Source organism: Pseudochaenichthys georgianus, chromosome 19, assembly GCF_902827115.2.
Source record: "Pseudochaenichthys georgianus chromosome 19, fPseGeo1.2, whole genome shotgun sequence".
Taxonomy (NCBI): Eukaryota; Metazoa; Chordata; class Actinopteri; order Perciformes; family Channichthyidae; genus Pseudochaenichthys; species Pseudochaenichthys georgianus.
In genome coordinates, this window is record NC_047521.1 from 25,066,104 (window position 1) to 25,082,971 (window position 16,868).

General features: G+C 40.2%; 1 protein-coding gene and 10 non-coding genes across 15 annotated transcripts in view; 9 read left to right on the forward strand and 2 right to left on the reverse strand.

Moving 5' to 3' along the window:
• Positions 1–1,980: 1,980 nt before the first annotated feature.
• Positions 1,981–2,052, reverse strand: trnat-agu (transfer RNA threonine (anticodon AGU)). The gene has a single exon. It is a non-coding gene; the product is annotated as a tRNA-Thr (tRNA).
• A 482-nt stretch (positions 2,053–2,534) lies between these two features.
• trnat-agu (transfer RNA threonine (anticodon AGU)) lies at positions 2,535–2,606 on the reverse strand. The gene has a single exon. It is a non-coding gene; the product is annotated as a tRNA-Thr (tRNA).
• A 409-nt stretch (positions 2,607–3,015) lies between these two features.
• Positions 3,016–3,087, forward strand: trnat-agu (transfer RNA threonine (anticodon AGU)). Its single transcript has one exon. It is a non-coding gene; the product is annotated as a tRNA-Thr (tRNA).
• Positions 3,088–3,712: 625 nt separating this feature from the next.
• On the forward strand, positions 3,713–3,784 carry trnat-cgu (transfer RNA threonine (anticodon CGU)). Its single transcript has one exon. It is a non-coding gene; the product is annotated as a tRNA-Thr (tRNA).
• Positions 3,785–5,607: 1,823 nt separating this feature from the next.
• trnat-agu (transfer RNA threonine (anticodon AGU)) lies at positions 5,608–5,679 on the forward strand. The gene has a single exon. It is a non-coding gene; the product is annotated as a tRNA-Thr (tRNA).
• An 859-nt stretch (positions 5,680–6,538) lies between these two features.
• Positions 6,539–6,610, forward strand: trnat-agu (transfer RNA threonine (anticodon AGU)). The gene has a single exon. It is a non-coding gene; the product is annotated as a tRNA-Thr (tRNA).
• A 124-nt stretch (positions 6,611–6,734) lies between these two features.
• On the forward strand, positions 6,735–6,806 carry trnat-agu (transfer RNA threonine (anticodon AGU)). Its single transcript has one exon. It is a non-coding gene; the product is annotated as a tRNA-Thr (tRNA).
• Positions 6,807–7,267: 461 nt separating this feature from the next.
• trnat-agu (transfer RNA threonine (anticodon AGU)) lies at positions 7,268–7,339 on the forward strand. Its single transcript has one exon. It is a non-coding gene; the product is annotated as a tRNA-Thr (tRNA).
• Positions 7,340–7,887: 548 nt separating this feature from the next.
• trnat-agu (transfer RNA threonine (anticodon AGU)) lies at positions 7,888–7,959 on the forward strand. The gene has a single exon. It is a non-coding gene; the product is annotated as a tRNA-Thr (tRNA).
• Positions 7,960–10,769: 2,810 nt separating this feature from the next.
• trnat-ugu (transfer RNA threonine (anticodon UGU)) lies at positions 10,770–10,841 on the forward strand. Its single transcript has one exon. It is a non-coding gene; the product is annotated as a tRNA-Thr (tRNA).
• Positions 10,842–11,369: 528 nt separating this feature from the next.
• rhbdf1b (rhomboid 5 homolog 1b (Drosophila)) overlaps positions 11,370–16,868 on the forward strand; it is a 50,702-nt gene continuing 45,203 nt past the window's right edge. For 3 of the 5 annotated variants that reach the window (XM_034107665.2, XM_071206708.1, XM_034107668.2), the window contains exon 1: positions 11,380–11,700. The gene's annotated coding sequence lies outside the window, so the exon portion shown is untranslated. Of the gene's footprint in view, positions 11,701–14,412; positions 14,489–16,868 lie in introns of those variants that run through there. The other 2 variants (XM_034107666.2, XM_034107667.2) reach the window with 2 other exon arrangements.

Genomic DNA, 16,868 nt, shown 5'->3' on the forward strand with positions numbered 1-16,868 from the left:
TGACTAGTAGCCCGACAAATTATTGGTTTTGGCTAGACTAGTTTGAATGAAATGTTCTATACAATCTGATGACAAAAAAATACTCAAATGTCAACAGTTTTCATTGACTAAAATAGTTAGTTTTCTTCAACTAAAATGCTTGACTAAATAAAAACAGGATGAAGGTGACTAAATATGACCAAAACTAACAAGGACATTTGACACAGGACTAAGACTAAAGTAAAAAATAGCTGACAAAATTAACACTGCTCAGTAGTTTCCTTTCATTCTTCCACAAAAAAATATATTTTCAGGCTGAGAAAAACTCCCAAATCCACTCCTGTACTTAACATTTGTCATCAGCGTATAAGATGTGTCATAGTGCTGATTCATTATATTTATACCTTTTTGAGATCTTGCACTCGCAGTTTTGTACTCTGATTATAAACCATATCAAATTGACTTTTTGTCTCTGTCTGCTTTACTCCAAGTAGTGTAACCCAGATCATATCCTTTGAATGCAGGTTCAAACTTCTCTGCTCCAGGTGAGGCTTGAACATACTCTGCAGCTTACTGTCTTATACCGCGCGCTGACCGATTGCGCCAATGGTGCATAAAATGTTAATAATATCAAAAACAATCGCCAATACTCTTGAATGTTCTTATGTATCTGTTAATATAACCAAACCCTATATGCTCTAGAGCAGGGGGGTCAAACTCAAATACACAGTGGGCCAAAATAAAAAAAATGGGTATAGTCGAGGGCCGGATTGGTTCAATGTTTATTGCAAAACTTATTGAAATGAACTTATTGCACATATTAAACCTGGAACTAACAAAGCTTAAATTATTGCCAATAAAAACAACATTAAACATTAAATAATCATTTGCATTCATTTCTTATGGCTCTAACTGCAGCTTTTCCGGAGTCATTTCTATGATTACATTTTTCCACAGGACAACAACAGCTTAAAAAAAACTATTTTCCTCAAACAAAAAATAAAAAACATGCCCTGTTGTCTCAAGAAAAAAAGTGCAAAAGGAAACATCCATTGCCATGTTGGCTCCCAGCTGGAAAAACGGAATGGGGTGGTTGGTTTCAGGTGCAGTTTTAGGTTGGTCGTATAGCTTTCGTTGCTACCTTTTTAAAACAAATGCAATATACCGGCAGCTCATTCAAGTCTGTAGGTTCGCCTCGTTGATTTGGCTTAATTCCAAAATATTCCCACACCGGAGATGTGGAATTAGGTTTTGCAACCAATTCCATTTAACTTTAAATTCCCCTCGAGTAAGTCACACGTTGTCTCTATATTATTTATCTAAAAGTCTGGGTACAGCCCTGTGTCCTGACCAAGCGGCAAATGGGGAACAGCCGGGACGCCAATACGAAAGTGCCACACACTGCAGTTCATATATTGGCCGATAGGGACTGACTGCAGAAAGGAGCAATTTCCATAGACCCCCATGTTAAAATGGTAAAAGTTATTCTGTCAGTGAGACAACAGAGCAAGCTTCTACAGTTGCACTACGTTTTGATAACAGTTAAATATTATTTTGATAATAACATATATTTCAATGTTGATGAACTTCATACTGTTCATTCATAATCTGATCTGTAGTCTTTATTTCAGGTTTTTGTGTGAAAGTGAAAACGGGTGATTATTTTGCTTTTAGGAACACCCAACCTCTATCAATTATTATTTTCTCAATTGCAGTTCCTTTATTCCTCCACAGAGGGCAGTTATTTGGGCAATGTGCCGACGTATTTTATTATTATTATTTATGCTATTTCGAGATCTTGCACCGCACCCTCAGATATTTACCTGTGGGCGTCAGATAAATCTATCTAAAAAAAATCTAATTTATCAACACAAACCATTACTTCAGGAGTGGATGACAGTCAACTTTAAGTTGTTTTCAAGTACAAACCTTAACAAACATTTACGATTGAACATGGTAACGATGAGAGGTTTATCTAACTAGCACCTCTCTGCAACAAAGAGGCGCTGCTGGGAGTTGAACCCAGGATCTCCTGTTTACTAGACAGGCGCTTTACCGTTAAGCCACAGCACCACGTCAACAGCTGTCGTTCGTCTCATTTCGTTCGGCTGAGTAGTGTTAATTTCGTTGACTAAAAATATTTTTTTAGGCTGTAAAAATGCCATCAATAGCCTTCACTCTTGAATTTTCTAAGCGTATGTTTCTGTTATTATAACCAAACTCTCTCCTATGCTCTGGTAGAGTCTTTATTTCAGGTTTTTGTGTGAAAGTGAAAACGGGTGATTCTTTTGCTTTTAGGAACACCCAACCTCTATGAATGATTATTTTCTCAATTGCAGTTCCTTATATAGATATTTACCAGTGGGAATCAGATACATCTAGTTTAAAAAATCTACCTTATAGACACAAACTAATCCAAACCATTGCTTTGATAACAGTCGACTTTAGACCATAAAAGTAGTCGTTTTCAAGTACAAACTATACCAAACATTTACGATTGAATGTAATTGAACATGGTAACGATGAGAGCTTTATTATAGCTCTCGGCAACAAAGAGGCGCTGCTGGGAGTTGAACCCAGGATCTCCTGTTTACTAGACAGGCGCTTTACCGTTAAGCCACAGCACCATGTGAACGGACGTAGCTGTTCTCAATTACTAGGCTGACTAGTAGTGTTCATTTCGTTGACTAAAATATGACGAAATATGTTGGACAACGACTTGTTTTTCCATGACAAAGACGAGACGATGACGAGACGGCACCGACGTCAGTAAACAATATCTGTAACGAAATCAACATATCGTTGACGAAAAATTACGAGACGAAAATGTAGTTTACTAGATGAAAACGTTGCCAAAATCTCTCTTTACTTTCCTTGAAGAAAAAGGAGGAGACGAAATACTATCAAAGATAACATAGCATCTCTTATAATCAGTTTTTCGAAGCTAAGCAGGTCCATTTCCGGTGCTGCGTCTGTGAACGGAATGAAAAAAAACTGCTGTAATATAAAGACTGGGAAAAACGGATTTTGGGGGCGGGTGCTGTGGCTTAGCGGTAAAGCGCCTGTCTAGTAAACAGGAGATCCTGGGTTCAACTCCCAGCAGTGCCTTTTTGTTGCGGAGAGCAACAAAATATATTTAGATAAAGCTCTCATCGTTACCACGTTCAATTACATTCAATAGCAAATATTTGGAATGGTTTGTACTTTAAAACGATAGTAATGTTTGGGTTAGTTTGGGTATATAAACTAGATTTTGTAATCTAGATTGATCTGATGCCCACTGGAAATGTCTATATAAGGAACGGTAATTTAGAAAATCCTAATTTATAGGGGTTGGGTGTTCCTAAAAGCACCCGTTTTCACTTTCTACTGACAAATACAAACCTGAAAGAAAGTCTAGAGCATAGGAGAGTGTTTGGTTATAATAACAGATACCTTTAGAAAATTCAAGACCAATGGCTATTGTTTTTAATATTATAAACATGTTGTGCTCCAGTGGCGCAATCGGTCAGTGCGCGGTACTTATAAAACATTCACGTTTAGTTTGGGCGTAAAACTAGGCTTATATTAGTGCATTCCCCATATAATACTTGACCGTGACAGGATGCAACATTACAGCTCAACACACTGTGGCTTTGGGACTTTATGAATAAAATGTTATAGAGCCTGATACATTTTTTGTGGAAATAAAAGGAAGCAATTGATGTTAAATTGAGGAATTACGAATCATAAAGGCGCTGTGGCTTAGTGGTAAAGCGCCTGTCTCGTAAACAGGAGATCCTGGGTTCAAATCCCAGCAGTGCCTCTTTGTTACAGAGAGGTTCTCTACAGAATGAAATGTCTAATGCTCCAAAATGAGTCAATTTGATATGGTTTATATCAACCAAAACTGCCATTGCCGACTGTCAGCCGGTGTGAGGAGCGACACACATTGTTTCCCCTTTCCCTAAATGGGTCCGGTTTCCGCAGCAGCAACAATCTCTCCCCCGGAGAAACGCTACCGCCGGTCGGTCGCTCCATAAATTATCCCTGCCAGCCACACATCACCATGGAAAAGTAGTTTCACCATCAAGCGTGAGCTCCACAGTAAAAGCCGGATGAAACCGCGGTTGTGTCTGAAGCACGCGGTGTTCTCAGCAGCTGTATGCCCGCCTCACCGGCTCTGAGTCTCGGTGTGACTGTAGTAATATACCCGATCCTCCACCCACGTTGTTGCTGCTGCCGCCGCCGCCTGATGACAGCTCTCAGCCGGGACACCCCGCGCCGCCTACCGGTGATGCCGAGGATCTGCAGGAATCTGGGAGTGCAAGATCTCAAAAAGGTATAAATACTTGGTGACACATCCTATTACCTTGATGACGAATGTTAAGTACAGTAGTGGATTTGGTACTTTTGATATTACATATATATTTGTTGTAATGTTTCTGATCTAGTATTTTTTCAAGCGATTTTTCTGAGCGATTGGAGCATCCCCAGGCAGCACAGCGACCCATGGTGGAGACTATATGCCAGGACAACACGGAGGAAAAGGCACAGACAAGCTGCATGATATGCTATTTGATGTTTATTGAATTCCATTTATTTACAATGGATGTTCCTAAAACAACACATTTAACATCATCATCATCATGCTTGTCAGTTGACAATCTTTGATAGGCACCTGTCGGTCTCCTGTCCTTTCTGAAAGTCATAAAGATTACATTACTCATGTATATTACTTAGGTCCTCAATTGCCATGGGATTACTGAAACCACCATGAATAAATAAATGGTAGAAATGAATCTAATCTGAATTTTTAAACATTCCTTCCCATCCCCTCCCTCTAAATATATCAATACACATTAGGATGTGATGCTCATTACTACCATACAGGTTTAAGAACAACATATTTATTTTAAAGAATTCAAAGCAATAAACAACAGCAGCACGCTCTTTAACCAAGGCAACGTTGGCCTTATGTTAACAAGGCAGGTAAGATAGCTGTTCACACTATCTATGTATATTTTCTACTTTTGTAATGCTATTTTATTTCTATTTTAGATGTTTACATTTTGGATTGTTTATTTCTAGTCTTTTAACTTCTCTTATGTACAATGCCTTGTCGTTTGCTGCTGCAAAGCAAACATTTCGCATATTGGTATAAATAAAGTATTTAATCCTCAAATACAAGCAAATGTTACTTTTTTAAAACATATTGATCTAACTACATACACATATCGATATGTTGTATAAATATTGCAAATCAAACCCTTTATTGACTACTAATTACCAAAAATCGCAGTTCTATCTTCTGTTATTAACGCATTCATATGAGCCAGCCGCCACGAACTTCCGGGAACTATCTGAGTCTCCGTGAACCAAGTGACTATCAAGCATTTTGGACTTCCGCTGTCGCAACTCTCAAAACGGCTCTGACCTGACCGTGACAAACAGACAAACAGGATGCAAGATTACAGCTAAACATATTTTCGGTTCGGCACTTTATGAATGCACAATCACACAATGGAAGTTAAAAAGTAAGGAGGTAGTGGATGGAAAAACGGGCGCTGTAACTTAGCAGTAAATCGCCTGTGAAGAATGAATGGAAACTACTAACTATATTTACGCAAACGAACGGATGCCGGGGCTGGTGCTGTGGCTTAGCGGTAAAGCGCCTGTCTAGTAAACAGGAGATCCTGGGTTCAACTCCCAGCAGTGCCTTTATGCTGCAAAGAGCAACAAAATATATTTAGATAAAGCTCTCATCGTTACCACGTTCAATTACATTCAATAGTAAATATTTGCTATGGTTTGTACTTGAAAACTACTTTAAAAACCACGTTATTGTTTAAAGTGTTCTGTTATTCACCTCTGAAGTAATGGTTTGGGTTAGTTTGGGTGTATAAAGTAGATTGTTTAATCTAGATTTGTCTGATACCCACTGGTATATCTTTATAAGGAACGGTAATTTAGAAAATCCTAATGTATAGAAGTTGGAAGTTGGGTGCTCCTAAAAGCAACCGTTTTCACTTCCTACTGACAAATAAAAACCTGAAAGAAAGACTAGAGCATAGGAGAGGGTTTGGTTTTAATAAAAGTCCTGTTGTTGCCATTTTATTTTCTGTTAAATAAGGTTAGTTAGATCCGAGTCTTCCTGACAGTTCAGTGTGCCACTACCCCGGTGTAATTCAAATGTACCGCCGCGCGCAGCACAGACACACAGCTGCTGCCCAACCGCAGCACCGGAAATGTAACTGCTGGGAGAAAAACTGATTATAAGAGATGTTATGTTATCTTTGATAATATTTCGTCTCCTCCTTTTTCTTCAAGGAAAATAAAGACAGATTTTGGCAACGTTTGTATCTAGTACAACTACATTTTCGTCTCGTAATTTTTCGTCATGGATATTGCATGTTGATTTCGTTACAGATATTGTTTACTGACGTCGGTGCCGTCTCGTCATCGTCTCGTCTTTGTCATGGAAAAATAAGTCGTTGACGAACATATTTCGTCATAGTTTTAGTCAACGATATTAACAAGTGCAGGGGTTAGACTAACTGAGAGGGCAAAAGGTACACATGGTGCTGTGGCTTAACGGTAAAGCGCCTGTCTAGTAAACAGGAGATCCTGGGTTCAACTCCCAGCAGCGCCTCTTTGGAGAGAGTTTCTATTTTGTCATGGAAAAATAAGTCGTTGACCAACATACTTCGTTTTAGTAAACGAAATGAACACTACTAGTCAGTATAGTAGCTGAGAAGTACATCGATGGATGTCACGGTGCTGTGGCTTAACGGTAAAGCGCCTGTCTAGTAAACAGGAGATCCTGGGTTCAACTCCCAGCAGCGCCTCTTTGTTGCCGAGAAATATAATAAAGCTCTCATCGTTACCATGATCAATTACATTCATTCGAAAATGTTTGGTATAGTTTGTACTTGAAAACGACTAAGTTTATGGTCTAAAGTTGACAGTTATCCACCTCTGAAGTAATGGTTTGGTTTAGTTTGTGTTTATAAGGTAGATTTTGTAAACTAGATGTATCTGATGCCCACTGGTAAATATCTATATAAGGAACTGCAATTGAGAAAATAATACAAGCAAAAGAATCACGCGTTTTCACTTCCACACAAAAACCTGAAATAAAGACTCTACTAGAGCATATATGGTTTGGTTATAATAACAGATACATACGTTTAGAAAATTCAAGAGTGTTGGCTATTGATGGAATATTTACAGCCTAAAAAAATATGTTTAGTCAACGAAATTAACACTACTCAGCCCAGTAACTGAGACGAACGACAGCTGTTGACGTGGTGCTGTGGCTTAACGGTAAAGCGCCTGTCTAGTAAACAGGAGATCCTGGGTTCAACTCCCAGCAGCGCCTCTTTGTTGCAGAGAGGTGCTAGTTAGATAAACCTCTCATCGTTACCATGTTCAATCGTAAATGTTTGTTAAGGTTTGTACTTGAAAACAACTTAAAGTTGACTGTCATCCACTCCTGAAGTAATGGTTTGTGTTGATAAATTAGATTTTTTTTAGACTGATTTATCTGATGCCCACAGGTAAATATCTGAGGGTGCGGTGCAAGATCTCGAAATAGCATAATAATAATAAAATACGTCGGCACATTGCCCCAAATCATTGCCCTCTGTGGAGGAATAAAGGAACTGCAACTGAGAACATAATAATTTATAGAGGTTGGGTGTTCCTAAAAGCAAAAGAATCACCCGTTTTCACTTTCACACAAAAACCTGAAATAAAGACTCTACCAGAGTATAGGAGAGGGTTTGGTTATAATAACAGAAACATACTCTTAGAACATTCAAGAGTGAAGGCTATTGATGGCATTTTTACAGCCTAAAAAAATATTTTTAGTCAACGAAATTAACACTACTCAGCCCAGTAACTGAGACGAACTACAGCTGTTAACGTGGTGCTGTGGCTTAACGGTAAAGCGCCTGTCTAGTGAACAGGAGATCCTGGGTTCAACTCCCAGCAGCGCCTCTCTGTTGCAGAGAGGTTCTATTTAGATCAGTGGTGTCAAACTCAATTTCATCGCGGGCCACATTCGCATAAAGGTTGCACTCAAAGGGCCGGTTGTAACTATATAAATATATAATATATATATATAAAATAATGTATTATATTACATAATTGCCTCTGAATTGGATTATTATCGGATAGGATAATAACTTAGTAATTAACTACGTCTGAAAGCAGAAGTCCAGGGCAAATAATTGCAAGTCTCTTCAGTGCGCATGTCACAAAACGAGATGCATTGTGGGACATGTAGTTTATGGGCAACGTGCTTCTGTAAAGCGGCATGTAACCGTTTAATAAACGTATTATATTCTTTGCAAGCCCTTGCAGGGCCACATCAAATGAAGTCGCGGGCCGGATTTGGCAACATAAAGGGACATAACATAAACCTTGTTTTCATACACGTGAAAAAGGACATATTTTGTGAGGACTTCGTAACTGGCACCACATTAATTGTGCTGGATGAGGAGGGAGGTCTGTGCTTCAACTTTGAAAAATCACATAAGAGACACTGCTTTTCAGTGGAAAAAAGTGCGTGTCTTATAAACAGGAGGTCCTGGGTCCAAATCCCAGCAGTGCCTCTTTGTTACAGAAAACATCTCTTGAATCAGGTGTGTTATCCACCTCTGAAATAAGGGTTTGGTTTAGTTTGGGCATAAACTATATTAGGCCATTACCAATCTTAATACCTGACTGTGACAAGCGGACAAACACGATGCAACATGACAACTACACATGTTATTATTTTGGGACTGTATGAATAAAATGTTTTACAGCCTGAAAGAACATTTGTAGAAATAAAGGGAAACAATGAAACTTAAACAGAAAGGAAGTAGTATTATGAAAAAAAGGCTCAAAAAGGGATACATATAATGAATCAGCACTTTATGACACATCCTATTACCTTGATGACAAATGTTAAGTACAGTAGTAGAATTGGGACTATTATGAAGCCTGTAAATATTTGTTTTTCATTTCAAACCTTTATTTATACAGATAAATCCCATTGAGATCATTGATCTCTTTTTCAAGGGAGACCTGCTCAAGTAGTTCCACATGAAACATAAAAACATAAATAGAACAACAAAAGGACATCATACAGCATCATTTACATAATTATCCACATAAACAGGTACCGACAGCTTCTGATTGAGTAGCATCCAACCGAGCTTTAAAAACATTTAGTGGCACCAGATTGTTCAGTTTCCATTTAATTTGCAGACTATTCCAAGACAGAGGAGCTGCGCATCTAAAAGCTGTCTTCCCTAAGACAGTCCTAGCAGTTGGCACATTTAATAAAACCACAGCATTCGATCTCAGGCAGTAGCCACTTACAATTCTCCGTGAGATCAGGGAGCAGATATAAGATGGAAGTTTCCCTAACATGGCTTTATATATACAAATGTACCAGTGACTGAGCCTCCGTACAGTTAGTGAAAGCAAACCAGCCCTTGCATACAGGGTACAGTGATGGGTTAATGCTTTACAGTTTGTCACAAATCTCAGTGCGCTGTGATACGCAGCATCTAACTTGCTCAGGCAATTGGCAGGTGCATTCATATAGACCAGATCCCCATAGTCCAGCACAGGTAAAAAGGTCACAGAGCCTTTTCCTGGCCTCAAGCGAGAAACAGGACTTGTTCCTGTAGAAGAACCCTAGCCTAACCCTCAGCTTTTTAAGCAGGTTATTGACATGAAGTTTAAAAGTGAGACAATCATCAAGCCAGATACCAAGGTATTTGTAACAGGTAACCACTTCAAGTTTTATTCCTTGCGTAGTTACAATATCTAAAACAGGCTCTGGTGTCTTTTTTGCTTTAGAAAAGAGCATTACCTTGGTTTTATCCACATTTAAAAGAAGCTTTAGTTCAGAGAGCTGAGTCTGAATAGTGTTAAAAACAGCCTGTAATTTAACACCAGCCTCCTTAATGGAGGGACCTGCACAATACATCACGGTATCATCCGCATAAAAATGTAAAGTAGCTTCATCCACATTTTCACCTAAACTGTTGATGTAGATGGAGAATAATAGTGGACCTAAAACAGAACCTTGGGGAACACCATTTGCAATGTTTAACCACTCAGAAGACAGCCCATCAAAATGAACACATTGGGACCTTTCAGAGAGGTAGTTCACAAACCACCCCACTGCATTGCTGGACATGCCTATACTGGCTAGCCTCTGCTTTAAGATGTGATGATCGACGGTGTCAAACGCTTTTGAAAGGTCAATAAATAGAGCTGCACAACTCTGTTTATTATCTAAAATACTCGCCACATCATTCACCACTTTCATTGTGGCAGTGATGGTGCTGTGTTTCTTTCTGAATCCTGACTGATGTTTAGACAGGATGTCATTTGTACATAAAAACACCTTTACCTGTTCTCTCACTAAGCATTCAAGAACCTTCGCCAGAACTGACAACTTAGAGATTGGCCTATAGTTATTTAATAAGATGGCCTCCCCTCCTTTTAGCAAAGGCAGGACATACGCTGACTTCCATACTTTTGGGATTTTGTTCGTGCTGAGGGAGAGGTTAAAAAGAGTAGTGAGAGGTGGAGGAATATAATCTGCAGCTATCTTTAAAAAGAAAGGTTCTACGTTGTCCGGGCCAGCCGGTTTCATAGGATCTAACTTGGTTAAAGCTTCACGAACAACATCAACAGTAAAAGGGGCAAAACTAAAAGGGTTTTCCAACACACGTTTTTCATTGTGGAAGAATGAAAGGAATCTAATGAGCGTAGTAAGTGAGAAGAACAACAATTGAAAATGTGGTGCTGTGGCTTAGCGGTAAAGCGCCTGTCTTGTAAACAGGAGATCCTGGGTTCAACTCCCAGCAGTGCCTTCTCTGATACAGATATGATCTCTCTCATTACAATTTCTGTTGCCAAAAGACAGCGAGATAGTAGTTTGAAAAAATACTAGATCAGAAACATTACAAAAAATATACATGTAATGTCAAAAGTACCAAATCCACTACTGTACTTAACATTCGTCATCAAGGTAATAGGATGTGCTGTCTCATTGTAATACCTTTTTGAGATCTTGCACTCCCAGATATTTACCAGTGGGCATCAGATAAATGTGGTTCAAAAAGTGTAGTTTCTAATTATACACCCAAACTAAACTAGTGACTTGTTCTCAAAATTCTGACTTTAAACTCAGAACATATTAAAAAATAACACCTTTGGTCAGGTGTCCACAAATGTTCACGTGGCACCAATCATCTTCAAATAAAATCTTCAAAATAAATGTAACATGTTCTGAACATGTTACATTTATTTTGTAATAATAGACAAGATTCCTGCAGATCCTCGGTATCACCGGTAGGCGGCGCGGGGTGTCCCGGCTGAGAGCTGTCATCAGGCGGCATCAGCAGCAGCGGCAGCAGCAGCAGCAGCAGCAGAAGCGTGGTTGGAGGACCGGGGATATTACTACAGTCACACCGAGACTCGGAGCCGGTGAGGCGGGCACAGAGCTGCAGAGAACACCGCGTGCTTCAGACACAACCGCGTTTTCATCCAGCTCATATTTTTACATATTCTAACTGTAAGCACCTGGAGCTCATGCTTGATAGTGAAACTATTCTTCCATCGTGATGTGTGGTAGGCAGGGATAACTTATGAAGTGACCGACCGGTGGTAGCGCTTCACCGGGGGAGAGGTTACTGTTGCTGTGCTGCGGGAACCGGACTCATTTGGAAGGTAAGCGGGGAAACACTGTGTTTCATACCGGGCTGTGTCGCTCCTCACACCGGCTGACAGCTCGGTGCTCACGAGCTTTTTGCACCGAGCTGTCAGCCTCTGGATCTCGGTGCAGGTATGCAGGTTTGCTGCTGCAGCACATGGGGCTCTGGGTGGGGTCTCCTGAGGCTCAAAGGGGACCCATAGGTGTCTTTAAGTGTGGGAGACTCAAATATATATATTTTTATGTATCCCCTCTCTAAACATCTGCACAGCCCTCCACTTTATAATATAATATACTGCAGTCCGTGCAGTGTGTTGACGTCTTTGAGAGTATTACACATCTGGACTGGCTTTTCAAAATAAAATGTAATTGAGACTTGTGAAGCCTCTGGCTATATGTCATGGCACAATAGGAAATTAGGGAACAGTCATATGTATACTATTGTTCACTGTCTTTAGGCTTTACTGCTTTTCTTGCATTTCTGATTAGATGCTAACTGCATTTCCCTGTCCCTGTTCTCTGTGCAATTACAATCTAGTCTGCATAGGGTTTTATGGCAAGTAGCCTACACTTTGATGATATGAAATGATTGAATTTCTCCATCCCATGATTCACTTTGTGTTATTGATGCCGTGCATTACTATGGCTGGAAGGCCAAGCCATGGGGAACTTTTTCAATGAGGTGTGTGAAAAAAGAGGCATCGAATACCTTGTAACACAGAAGCGAAATTCCCCTCCATACTCGAAAAAGGAAGTCATAGTTGCATGTTCAGATGGTACATAATACACACACACACACACACACACACACACACACACACACACACACACACACACACACACACACACACACACACACACACACACACACACACACACACACACACACACACACACACACACACACACCAACAAAGGTTATAAGAAAGATACATCGATTTGTGAGTGCTGTTGAGATGAAAGGGCAGTTTTCGGTTGCTGGCTGCGCAGAAATCCCATTGAGGCAATTTAACTACTGACCCGTGTCATCAAGGACTTGTTTGGTCTTCCTGTTTGGAAAGACGATAGGAAGCAGACTCTTGGGCCAGATGGCAGAAGCATACATAGACTGGAGCAACACACACACACACACACACACACACCACACACACACACACACACACACACACACACACACACACACACACACACACACACACACACACACACACACACACACACACACACACACACACACACACACACACACACACACACACCTGGAACAGCCGTTCAGAGTTCCTACCAAGAAAACAAGAGAAAATGGTTTTTAAAAAAAGAGTACAAAATCAAATTACACTATGTGTCCTCAGTGTAACCTAAAACTAAAACTACCTAAATAACCGTTTTGCAATAAAACATTTCCTGGTTTGACATTCAAAATTAGAACTGAAAGTGCTTCAAATGGTCTTACCACACACACACACACACACACACACACACACACACACACACACACACACACACACACACACACACACACACACACACACACACACACACACACACACACACACACACACACACACACACACACACACACACACACACACACACACACACACACACAGCTGCTACGCAGGAAGGTGACAGCATCCTGCTACATGTGTCATCTCATGTAAACCGTCACTCTTAGCATACGCGTGAATACGTTCGGAATCAGTGAGCCAGGAGGCATTTTGCACGTGTGATTTTTTATTTCGTTTTCTCTTTACACTGGCACTGAGTGTGAAGTGAAGTGTCAGGCATGTTTAAACACGTTGCATAGAAAAGCAGTGACAATAGGAGGTTTATATTTGGGCTGCTGTTCTGGGAAGTGCATCTTCATGTTATCGGGAATCCTCCCCGGGAGAATCAGGATGTAAAACTGGTTTGGTTTTCCAGGAGCCCTCCAGCATTTTCACATTGCATTTTTCATGGCAGTTTGCCCATGAGTAGATCTTATCCTGAGCCTACAAGCTGTTTATCTTTCTTACTTGTGTTTTATGCCACTGCACAAAGTACTTCTTACAGTACATCTGGGATGCTGTCAGAAATGCGTTGAGTGCTTTAGACCTGAACAAAAACAGTGAACAACAGAATATGGAGGACTGTGCACTGGAATGCCATGTTGTGTTAGGAGAGATATCTTACTTAACTTTAAAACTTGCAATTTGCATCAGGTGCTTTCAGATAATGAAGGCATGATTATAAGCCTCGCTAATTAGCAAATATGATTACGCTAACCCGCTAACCTAACAAGTTGAATATAGGTATTTAAACAACAAAGCTTTGAGGGTATAATACTATTATACCCTCAAAGCTTTGTTGTTTGCATGCAGCTTTAGCTAAACGTAAAAATACACTCTCAGCTAACAGCTAGCTTAGCTCCAGGCGTACTATAGCTGGACTTGAATACGGTGCATTCAGGGACAGCCCTTTGGGGTTTAGGGGAGGGAGAAGTCTTAATTGTCTCTTGGGACTGTGTCAACGGTTTCTTCACCATGCTTGTTGTTTTACACTGCAGCGGAAATGATGCAGGATAATCCATCACCGACAAGTCTGCACATATGGTGTCTGTGGTTATTTTGCATCCACCTGGTGCTCGTTGCACAGAACCTAGCCAGCATATCTGTTGTGCGTCATTGTGGCTTGATGGTGACATCAGCACGGCAATTAGAAAGCACAGATGGATCAGATACCTGCTGCCTTGAGACGGGTGTAACAGAAGGCATTGGTGTAAAGGGGAGCTGTCAGGCTGTTAGCTGTCATAGATAACAGATGCTGGTAAGAATCTCTTCATCACTCATTGAATCTTTAATTAGAATAATGTTTCCGTGTGTTCACATGTCAGTTTTCTGCAACTCTGTCCTCATTTCTTATCCTTCTGTCACTGTGTCATGATTTCTTTTTTTCACTCACACATGATCACGCTGAATCAAAAAAGTTAATACCAAGCATATACAATCTTAATAACAAAACAAAAATAATAACACATCACCATATTCTTTCTGGTAATCTCTCTTTGGCTCAACTATACATCTGTGGTGCTTATCCTCTTATAAACACCCAGTCGTATCTTTGTAATCTGTCCTATCTGATGGATGTAGTTCAGTGGTTCGGTTGTCCATTGCAAGCCTAGAGATCCAGACACAAATACCTCTGTACATCAAACAGATTGTCTACGGTTAAAATGGAGGATTAGTGAATGTACAGTGGATGTAGCACAGATGGGTCACTGACAGGTCACGAGTGGTTCATCGAGGGTATGATGGCAGTGACGAACAATGGGCAGATTGTCATTCGGTCACTTTGTATCATCCATCTCATGAATCTTTTTAATAAGTGCAAGCTTGGCTCAAGCTGCAGGTTTTCTGACAATTTGATGAAGTTGTCAGGAACGACTTTGAAGCGTTCACTAAGAGGGACAACTGCTTCTCAATGTGTCAGCTCGTGCTGAAGGTATTTTATGGAAACTGTTAAATATTTCACAGCAGCCAGCACGGAGCATTTATACATGAGACAAAACATGTACGCATCACGTACATACGTTCACTTTGTTCACCTGCTGCTGTGCATTCATATTTAACCATTTCAAGGTTTACCTCAGGGTCTTTGTAAGCAGAGTAAATCCTGTGACAAAGAATACCACCAACACATTTCATTTCATTTTTATCTGTCCCGCTCATGGTACGCAAAACCAAATGTACAACAATTGCCATAAAACATGACTCCACCATTGAGCGAAAAGGAGCAGGGAGAAGAATAACATCTTATGTGACCTGCCCCTTTCTAAAAAAACAAATAAATACAAATAGATGGTCTGCGCTTCATAATAATTTTTTTTTTTTTTTTTTTGCAGCCAAACATAACAGTATCTTAGGATACTAAGAGAAACACACACAAAAAAATACTTATTTCCCACTTGACGGTTAACAGAAAGAAACAAAACAACACCAAAACATCACATGTATAAGGAAAATAAAAGTGCAACACCCTCATCTGAGTCCTACTGGAGAGGAAGGTGGAAAGCGACACATGATGATAATAATAATAATAATAACAATAACAAATTGATCCTGACTTAAATGATCCACATTATTGCTGGCTTGCTTGCTCCACCTTTGCTGCAGTATACACCATCAAACCCAAATAAATCTGCTTCTAAAGAAATGAATTAAAAGGAAATGCTGTTTAAAACTATATTGTCCAGCAGAGATGATACTACAGTAAGAGGTAGGGATGTCAGAATGTTTTGAGAGATAAAAAAATTCATCTAACTATTGTTGGATATCTTGGACTTAACTCTTTGGTTGTTAGGTTTAGGGTTAGGATTACGGTTTGGAAATATAAGGAGGGAAACTCCAGAAACCCATCTTGAACTTGTAACAGGAGTTTGGATGAATAATTAATTTAATCTGCCTATTATGTGAAACTCACTCGTCTCCAAACCTGAATGTCCGCTTGATAAAAAAGCTGTCCCTCCGCCAGAGTCCCTCCGATGGACTCCAGGCGTCTCCATGAAGATCCTGAATGACTCTTCTCAGTTTCTTTGAAAACCACAATAACGGCCTCCATTTTTCCCTCTCAATATCCCTTCCTCTCTCCTCCCACCCCCCTCCTCCCACCCCCCTCTATCTTACCCTAAAGTGGCATCTGTGGGCAATTACCATTACGTTTTCATACAAGGCCGGCCAACAGAGGAAGCTGTTGTATTGGCGCTCTCAGCGGGAGTTCTTCTGGCTGCGTCGAGGGGTGGCAGGAAGGAGGGATGGATGTCTGCTGAGGATCTTTAGTCATGTCTGCAGGCGAGGCCACACTTGAGTAGACCCTTATTGTGGCGGTGACCTTCCTGTCACCACACAAAGCAGCTTCATGAGGGTCAGCTGAGTCTCTCTTTGTTTCTCGTCCTGTCTGTCAACGCTTGACTCTCTCTCAATGTCTGCAGCACTTCACTATTTCAAAAGCCATTTGTTCTTAAATGACAGATTTAAAAAGCCGATTTTGACGAGGTGACACAACAAAACAAAGACCTGTAAACTATATAGTAAAACCTTGATGAAGAAAGTATTTACGGATATGATAGTTCATACTTCCTCATCATTTTGTTTTGCTTTTATCCAAAGCGTCTTACATTAAGTGCAACCAAGCGTGAAGATACAAACAG